Below are 7,683 nucleotides of genomic sequence, written 5' to 3' on the forward strand. Positions count from 1 at the left end.
GAGAGCGGGGTTTCACCAGGGTGGGTACGGGGGAGCAGGACGCTGGGGGTTAACACATCTTGTTTGGCAGATGCTGGCAGAGTAATTCCTTCCTCTGGAGGTTTCCAGCTGGTGGCAAACTTCAGAGCTGAATTTAAAAATCCTTAAACAAGGAGTAGAGACTAAAGGAAATTTCACCCAGATGAAAAAGAGAAAAGGTGGTGTTTAAAAATCAGTGCCAGGTTCCCAGGGGGAGCAGGACGCTGGGGGTTAACACATCTTGTTTGGCAGATGCTGGCAGAGTAATTCCTTCCTCTGGAGGTTTCCAGCTGGTGGCAAACTTCAGAGCTGAATTTAAAAATCCTTAAACAAGGAGTAGAGACTAAAGGAAATTTCACCCAGATGAAAAAGAGAAAAGGTGGTGTTTAAAAATCAGTGCCAGGTTCCCATCTCCGTGTTCTCTCTTCTGTTAGGAGAAACCTGTTTATATCATTCTAGTGAAGGTGGAAATCAAATTTCTATCACCAAACCGTACACCTTTGTTTTTCTTATTAATGCACTTTCTTATCTCAAATTTTATCTTTCTTCTCCTAATCTTGTTCTGCGCTGGTAAAGTTGTAATGTCCCATTTGTCATATAATTGACTGATTTGCCAGTGTGGTTGTACCAGGCTATGCTGATGTGCATGATCTCACATGAGGCAGCGTGGAGAGACGTGGACGAGTGTGAGTCCCATTTGACAGATGGTGATAGGTGCCGTCGGTATGATCAGCATCCTGTGGTGCGCTGATGCATCCCGAGACACTGATCGGAGGAGACGGGCCTGCATTCACATGGCTTTGCCTGCTGCTATTAACTTTGTTGATGTAGTGATTCCCAGAGAAGATAAGTCATAGAAAAATAAATGCTGTTGTTAACAAGTGCAGGCGTATTTGGAAACAAACTTAGGCAAACCCTGAAGAGATACACTAGAAATTAAGAGCTGCGAGAGAAAGAGAAATAAAAGAGATCAGAAAAGGATTACTGTAGAGTTTAGCCCGTGCACTCTTTTACAAAACTGAAGTGAGAAGTTTCTCTAAGTGAATCTGGACTCGAGTTCAGTGCTAACCTGAGAGTTATTTTTATTGTTCAAGCAGAAATGTCAGACGTGTTTCAGTTGCAAAACAACGTTTTGTGATCTAGCGCTGTGTAGAATTGTGCAGGTGGGGAGAAAGCTACTCAAGTTCATCAGAGAAGTTCTGAAAGAGCTTTCACTGGCAGTATGAAAGTATGAGGTTGGTTCATGCGTCTTCTGCTTGTATCTACCTTTCCCAGTAGAGTTAATGTAGGAAAAGGCCTCTAGGTAAGTAGTTGGTCAACTTATGCCATCATCCCACCCTCGTAGTGTCCAAGTTGTGGTGCTCCTGTTGGGTGCTGGGTCTGTAGTTACTCGCATCAGTGTCATGGGATACTCACAGAATCCCAAGGTAGATTATGAATGAATTCTAAAAACTACAATTTTCCTTCTGTATTTGGCTTCTGGATAAGCGTTAAATCTGTAGGAGAGCCTGATTAAACCGTTCGATGAAATGGGAATTATCTAAGGCAGCAGCAGAGACAGCTGTGGCCCTCACGGGACAGTTCCTTCTGACGTTCCCAGTTTCTCATCAGACATTGGTATGCTTTGAAGCAGCCCTAGTGCCCTGCAGAGTGGCTGGCAACAAAGTGGAATTGCTTCTCCCCCTCAATAACTATGTTATTTGTAAGAGCGCTAGTTTAGCTGACTGTTCTCAAAACGCCTCATCTGGGCTTTGGTGCGATTCTGCTGTTCAGATGCTTTGTCTGAAGGGTTCTTATAAACACCCCACACTGCAGAATTCCTCGCTGCGGCATGGGAAGGTTTGTCCAGAAGATTACTCAGCGATTGCTTTATGAATAGGAAAAAAATATGGGTAACTATAAGTTACTCTTTAGAGAACATCCATTTTCAACATTTAGTAGTAATATAGAATGCAACACTAGTGTAGTTTAAATTTTTAAATACTAATGTAGAGCAATTTTGAGGATTTACTGAATAATCAGGAAATAATAATAAGGAAAGTATAAGGAATTTCCTGTTACTTGACCAAATTAATTCCTTGGATGGCTTTAAGAAAACAAGTGTGTGAATGATGAAAAAAAGAAGCACACATTTTTATAAGTTCCTAGGACCCCAACCTCACTTTTAACCTGCTGACAGCTCTACCTCGCTGATACGATCCAGGAAAACCCTTTTCCCTAAGTGAAATATTTGCATTCTGCCCACAAGGAAGCTTATTTTTTAGATGTTAGCGATCATTTATGGTCTTGTTTTCTGGGTGGGATCAGTTGTTCTGCTATTCTCAATATACGTTTTGAATTGCCGCTGAGTAATTGGAAATATTTTGATTTTGTAGCCCGACTGGATCCCATGTGGAATGGTGTAAACAGCTGATAGCGGCAACCATTTCCAGTCAGATTTCGGGGTCTGTCCCATCAGAAGGTGTGTGCAGAGACTACAGGGTAAGTGGCTTGAGCAATGCATTGATTTGTTTAAGATGAAAGAGTGAATGCTCAGAAAAGTCCTTGCTGCCTTGATTAAGTGCTTAAGTGATTGCTGAATGTTTCAGAACTAGAAACATCTCATTATGCGTAGGAGTCTTTTGAATCTGCTTTGTGGTTTCCTCAACGGTTGGAATAGTGGCACTGCAGAACAAAAATTAAGGGAGAGGTGAAAGGAAAATTAAAAGTCAATGTTTTGAATAAAATGCCAGAAGTGAGTTCTTTTCTTTTGATTACTGCATAAAAATTTGAGTAAAGTAGATTAAGAGTTACAGGTTGACATTGTTTCTAGTGTGTCATTCAGAGTACAGGACTGTGCTCTCCAGATTTCAGAAAAGATAAATGCACGTGCCTTTGTTACCCTGCAAAGAACTTAAATGGCTGCCATTTTTCATGGGGTTTCGCTGGAGACAGAGAATTTAACATCGTCCAACCAACCAACCATCTTTTTCATGCCCTCCCAGCAGCATTTTTGTCACTAGGGTAACGACTTCACAGCATGGTTTACCAGACCGGTTCCATTGTGCTTCTTTACTGCCGCTCTTTCATGCTGGTTTGCCGTTTCCTATCTGTGCCCAGCCAACTGCACTATCCAGAGTGGGGTGTGTGCCGTTTTCTTTCTCAAAAACTGACAAAAATCAGCTGTGTTTCAGGTGCCTTTAAGAAACCCAGGCTGCTGCTGTCTACATCCTTTTTTTCTTCCTAGATTGGAACCAGTTTCATGGTCTTCATGCAAAACGACCAAATGAAGATTTTATCTTTTTTTGTTTTTAACTAGATTTTAAATTATTTTCTAATATGCTCTGTGATTACAAAGTTTGTTGTGCAGAAACAGCGTATTGTAGATTCTGTGACAGCATGTCAGATTCAGCCCAAGCCTGAAGATGAATCCACAGAAAGTTTTTGGTCGTAGTCTGCTTAAAAATTCACCTCACAAAATTCCACAATATTGGCACAGTCAGCAGCTTATCCTCGTAAAAAAGCGTGGCTCTTCTGTACTGTGGCAGCTGAATTGCAAATGCTTCCTTCAGGTCAAGGCCAACATCTGTGATAAAACATTGTGGGAAACCTTCCATGACAGCTGCCGGTGTTGTGTTTGCCCTCCAGATCAAGGACTTCATTTTAGTAAAATCCAAGTGTGTAAGCTTGGAGTTAGAATGCATTCCTCTGGAATAAAGAGCACTTTTTAATTCTAAATAACAACTTCCTCTATTGCAAACTCCTCTTGGTTATTATTTGACAAGAGTAAATCTTTTAATGCCTTATTAAAATTCTACTTCATTCTCTGTTTCTTAGAAATAAAAGAAATAAATTTAATCCTGGTGGTATTCAGAATTTTTTTTTTACATTTACATTAGTTGTATTTGGCATCATTGCATAGCTGTGATTTGAAATCCCGTATTTGTGTGTAACATCATGGAATTTTCTATCCTAGAAGATCTTTAGTTACGTTCAGGACACGTATCTTGTGAAATGGTATATGTGCTTTAGGAAGGGGATTCCTTTGCACCAAGATTCTGCAGAAGTTCAGCAGTGCATTAAGCTGCTTAGTCAGGACCACTAAGAGGTTGAGTTTATTCACTGTTACTGTGGAACTCACATGTGAAAAAATAATGCCCATTTATAACTCAGTTTTCCTTGGAGAGAGACATCTTTCCCTTTTGATGCTCGCTGACCAATTTTCTGGGTCTTGATTACCTTCGGTTACCTCAAATTGCTGCCTTTAGAGACTGTTGGTCACCACTCAGAAACTTCAGGTGGGGCCAGATGTGTGTGTGTGCTTCCGGAACTGGTCAGGCAGTTCTGTTCCTTTCTGCTGGGTTTACCAGGAACTCACTGCTTTATTCTTTCTTTCATCCTTTTTTTTAATGTTCCAATCAGTATTTGTGCAAAACCAGGTAAATGTATCGAGTCTGGTATCTCACGGTGTTACTCAGTGTAACTTAATGTTACCAGAATGTAATTTAGGTGAGGGGGGAATCAAATGGAAGCAAATGGACTGCAAATGAAATCAACTGGAGAGCACTGAGCCAGCTCTTGCTTGCTAAACCCTGCAGCAACAAGACCTCAGTCTGGGTTTGAGCTCTGCTCTGTGTGTCTTCTCTGACATGTGCTCTGCCTGGAGAGTATTCTTGTAGGAGGGCTTCATATAAATGAAAATGGCTTAGACTGTAGTAGCTGAATAAGAACATCAGAAATAACTTGGGAAGAGTTGTCGCTCTCCTTGTTTTGCCATTTGAATCGCAAAGTGGTGGTTACACTTCATGGCTGTTGCTGCAGGCCTATTGTCTTCCACCCAGAAGGATTACCAGGCTCGCTCTTCTCTTTTCACAATAGCACATTGTGGCTGGATAAAAGGGTCATGAGGAACAAAGTTCTGACATCTGTTCCTTTACTAAAATGAAGTGACTAGGTTGTTTTTAGAGCAAAAAAATTCTGCAAATGAGAGCTACCAGGTCTGCATAGTTTCAAAATCCATCTATAATTAAAATGTTTGGGAGTTCTTCTGAAAATCTGATGAAGTAAGATGTAATATCTTTAATGTATCAAATCTGTGTGTTTTGTTGGATAACATTTTATATTTTAACTAACAGGTGTACAGGAGGCCTGTTATTCGGGTAAGATCACCTTTGGCTAGCAGTGAAACGGCCTCCTGCCTGTTTGTCTTTCGTGCTGTGTGAGATCTTGGTGTGTTGAGCGTTCTTCTTTACTTCATTAATGGTGTTTATGAACCAGTCAGACCATTTTGCTATGCAGTGCAGCAGCTTCTTTGCCATAGAAATGCTTTATATACATTACAATGTTTTTGTGAGCAATAAAAGTCAGTGTGTAAGAGAGCAGTATTTTTAAATTATGTTATGAATGTGCAGTACTAACCTCCGTTTTATTACGTTAATTTTGACAAAATGGATGCTTGCAACTGAGGCTTACATGCTTTGGACTACAGAGTACTGTATTAGCAGCTCTAACGTGTTATCTGTGCTGAAGAATGTTAGTGGTAAAAGCGTTACAGCTTTGTCTATCCTATTTAAATAAGATAGCAATTCATGCTTGCCTTTGGACATTTTTTACTTTAATTGTGGCCATCCTGTGGAAGGATTGGAAGTTAGGGTTGAAGTTAGACACTAGTGCAATGACCTGCATCTTTTTAATGATCAGTTTGAGACTAGGTCTTGCCCATTGTTCATCGGAGATATAAAAAGGGCTTGCCTTGTGTTCTTGGCCCTCTCTCTTGGTAACATTTATGGAGCTGAGAAATGATCTGGACAGTGTTCTGACATTGTTCATGAAATGTGCCTAACACTTTTATTCAAACAAAGACCTCTTGTTCAGTCTCAAACCAAGAGATGAAGGCTGAATGATTTCTTTTTCTCATCCGTTGTTTACATATGTGCAAATGATGTGTTTAGTCCAGTCATACAAATCCACAAGTTGATCTTTCTTTGAATAGCTCTTGAAGTGATTAGTATGGGTTGGGTAACAAAAAATTGCTTGTTTCCGTTCAGTTTTTCATAGGTCTTTGTAAAGACTTTGGTCTTTGAGTGATCTGCTGTGCTTCTCTCGCTTTCATTTATTAAAAATCTTTTGGTGTGTTTGTTGGTTGTCCTGGTTTTCTTCCAGAGATCGCAATGTCTAGTTTAATTTCAGGAACATTTTTATGGTCTGAAATTTAAGTACTTCCTATTTAACAGAATTCCACCAATACATGGATGTTAGGAGTCCTTTGTAATTTGAAAGGGTTTTTTAACTGCTTACAACTTTTTAAACTCTTGCAGAGTTCAAATTACCTGAGAATATCTGAAATCCTTCTTCTAAGTTGTTTTGTTGGTTGGTTTGGTTTTTTTTTTTTTTGAGGGTCCCATAGAAATACTGTAAAAAGAAAAATATTTGTAAAATGCAAATATTTGTAAATTTACACTGAGGCTGGTTTTGCAGTCTGTCAAGTGAGAAGTTCTTTGCATGTGAACTGGGAATACTAGACTGTCATGAACACAGTTTCTCTCCAGTTCATGAAGAAAGAAGGCGGAAGAACAATTTTGAACATCCTAAAACAATTACTTCATATGACCCTGTGACATTTGTGCTTCTCTCTGAAGTACCTAGGGACCATATGTTTATTAAAGAGATTTAATTAACATTCAGGATTTTCTGCCAATATGACGCAAAAATAAATTAACATAAAAATGTGAATTGTTTCCAGATTTGGCTGTGAGGAGTTATTTTAGGTTCTGTTAAGTTACTGACTAGGTTTCTGGCAACAACACAGAAGTTGTTGGAAAAATATGTGAAGCCATAAAACCGAAAGTTCAATTAAAACATGTTGTACACAGTACAGTATTTTTTACATTGTCTAGATACTTCTATTTGATGTTGGCCTATTTTTCCGTTGAAAGATTTGCATGAGTTTTCCCCTAACGCTGCCACTGCAAGCTGTACTCAACTTCTCTCGTCGATAAGCATGTGCCGTACTTTGAAAACATTTTCTCCACTGTAAGGTTGGTTGTCTTAAAAAGACAGTACATACTTTTATGTTCTTATCTGCCAGCACGGACTCTTTTGTGAAGAAGGGAGTACAATTTTCATTTTGTGTTGTGCCAAATAACATCAAAAGGACGGTGCAATGGCTGGGGTTCCTCTCTGTGGAAAGTAGTTTGTGCCAGGAGTGGAAAGTTTTAAATAGTTCAACTGGAGTTAAAGTATATGCTGTCTTTTTAAGGAAAGACAAACAAGAAGGGGGGGAAACAAAAAAAGAAAAGATTCTGTCCTTTCACCTGTTGTCTGCATGTTTTTTCCTGTTACTTCTCTCTTGCCCTACTGCTGCCTCATGCAAAGCAGGAGATTCAGGATGGACACAATGGCTATCATTCTGAAGCAGAACCTGATCAGGTGGCAAGTTTTACTCATCTTTCATTCGTTAACTGTGTAGCAAGGTACTACTATATGTTAGTACTTGTACAGAACATACAAATGTTCTATTTCACATGCAAGAGAATCCATAGGAAGTACGCCGTGTGTTAAGTGGTTATGTGCTAGGTAGAGTTTTTGGATAGTGTCATGCAGTCTGAACTGTAATACTGCACATCAGCCCCGACTGGACAGAGCACATCTGTCCTTGTAGGTTTGTATGTGTTGGCTAGTTCCCTA

At 39.6% G+C, this 7,683-nt stretch overlaps 1 protein-coding gene across 1 annotated transcript in view; it reads left to right on the forward strand.

Moving 5' to 3' along the window:
• Positions 1-2,400: 2,400 nt before the first annotated feature.
• Positions 2,401-7,683, forward strand: part of LOC104502082 (myotubularin-related protein 1) — a gene marked incomplete at its 3' end in the record, with an annotated part of 11,642 nt that continues 6,359 nt past the window's right edge. Inside the window, exon 1 of the mRNA XM_010145999.1 lies at positions 2,401-2,499. The remainder of the gene's footprint in view (positions 2,500-7,683) is intronic.

Source organism: Buceros rhinoceros, unplaced genomic scaffold (assembly GCF_000710305.1).
Source record: "Buceros rhinoceros silvestris isolate BGI_N320 unplaced genomic scaffold, ASM71030v1 scaffold45521, whole genome shotgun sequence".
Taxonomy (NCBI): domain Eukaryota; kingdom Metazoa; phylum Chordata; class Aves; order Bucerotiformes; family Bucerotidae; genus Buceros; species Buceros rhinoceros.